The sequence below is a fragment of the Hirundo rustica genome, chromosome 23, assembly GCF_015227805.2.
Source record: "Hirundo rustica isolate bHirRus1 chromosome 23, bHirRus1.pri.v3, whole genome shotgun sequence".
Classification (NCBI taxonomy): Eukaryota; Metazoa; Chordata; class Aves; order Passeriformes; family Hirundinidae; genus Hirundo; species Hirundo rustica.
In genome coordinates this window covers 27,049-28,450 of record NC_053472.1, presented here as the reverse complement: position 1 = coordinate 28,450, position 1,402 = coordinate 27,049, and the positions used below count along the sequence as shown (strand labels likewise).

Sequence of the window (1,402 nt, the reverse complement as noted above, 5' to 3'; positions counted from 1 at the left end):
GTTTAAAAAAAAAGGAATTTATTAGACTTCTACAACAATGCTATGTAAATATATACAAATACCAACTTCAGTTAACAAAAACTTAATTTATTGCTAACCTTTACAACAACTCACTCTACACAAAGATCAACCTCACTCTACACAAAGATCAACGAGATGTTTAACAACTTAATTTATTACATATTACTACGGGCTTAAAGCCCATCTAGGAATACAACAATATCGCTATCTCTATCTAAATAGCCCTCTAACAAGAACTCAGATGATACAATTATACATCTTTATACATGCTTAAATAGAAAGATATACAGAACCACTTCAATAAACATGAGTAAATACAGAAAAAATATTATGTATTACATACAATATATATATAAAAATAGACACACAAAACAAACTATCTGTGAATGGGTAACTGCACCAATCTAAAACCCCATCCATCTTCATCAATACAAATATACAGCAATAAATCTCATAAGTCCATGTATCTTTAAACAGAATTCTAAGCAGAAGGATTCCAGCTGCCCAGTCTTCAAAGCCTTTCATTTGGTCCTTGTTCCCTCCCGTGCAGAGCAGCTCTCCTGGACAGGGACAGCAGATGGGACATCTGGGAAGCAAAGGGAACACTGAGTCAGGATCGGGACGTTTCCCTTGGCAGCACCTGCCCTTCAGTCAGGGAAAATCTCAGTGCTTCCCCAGGAGGCTTAGAAAGAAAATGTTTGGCCAAAGCCCACGGCCAAAGCCCACACCATCCTCACCCCCACCCTGCCTCTCCGGCCCTGTGGCCTCACCCAGGCTCTGGGCTGGCAGCAGCAGCTCCCTGTTCACTGCTCTCTCTGGTGGCCTTCAGCTTCTCCCTGCTGGCTCCTGTCAAACTCCGCCTGTCCTCGAGCTCTCCTTGGCAGCTGTGGCAAAGGTGGAGGCTCTGGAATTGGCTCCAAGGCCTGGCAGAGCTGCAGTCCCGGAGCCCTCTGTGCTCCCTGCTGGCCCCCTCCCTCCCCTCAGCCCCCTCAGCCCCCTCAGTCCTCACCGTCCTTCAGCAGCTCCTCAGGGGACAGCGCCTGGGGCCAGCGGCAGCTCCCAGCGCTCCAGGGACACCCGGGGCTGCAGCTGCTGCTCCGCCCAGCCCGGCCGCCAGCTCGGACCCAGCACAGGGACAGGGGACAGCGAGGGCACAGGGGGAAAAGCACAAAGGGAGACAGGGAAAGGGGTTAAAAACTAGTCTATACCTACCCAGATACTAATCTATGGAGCTAAACACCTGTGTAGCTGTAAGTATAAAACTATGCGTATTTATAAAAATAACGGTATATATATATAAAAATGTAACTATCTACATAGTATATGTAACTATGTATATCTAGAAATATAACTACACATACATTACTATAACTATAGAAAT

At 45.8% G+C, this 1,402-nt stretch overlaps 1 long non-coding RNA gene across 1 annotated transcript; it reads right to left on the bottom strand.

Moving 5' to 3' along the window:
- Positions 1-437: 437 nt before the first annotated feature.
- On the bottom strand, positions 438-1,161 carry LOC120762467 (uncharacterized). Its single transcript, XR_005703910.2, has 3 exons — positions 1,031-1,161; positions 792-905; positions 438-607 (listed from the first exon to the last, which is right to left on the bottom strand). It is a non-coding gene; the product is annotated as an uncharacterized LOC120762467 (long non-coding RNA).
- Between the last annotated feature and the right edge of the window lie 241 nt (positions 1,162-1,402).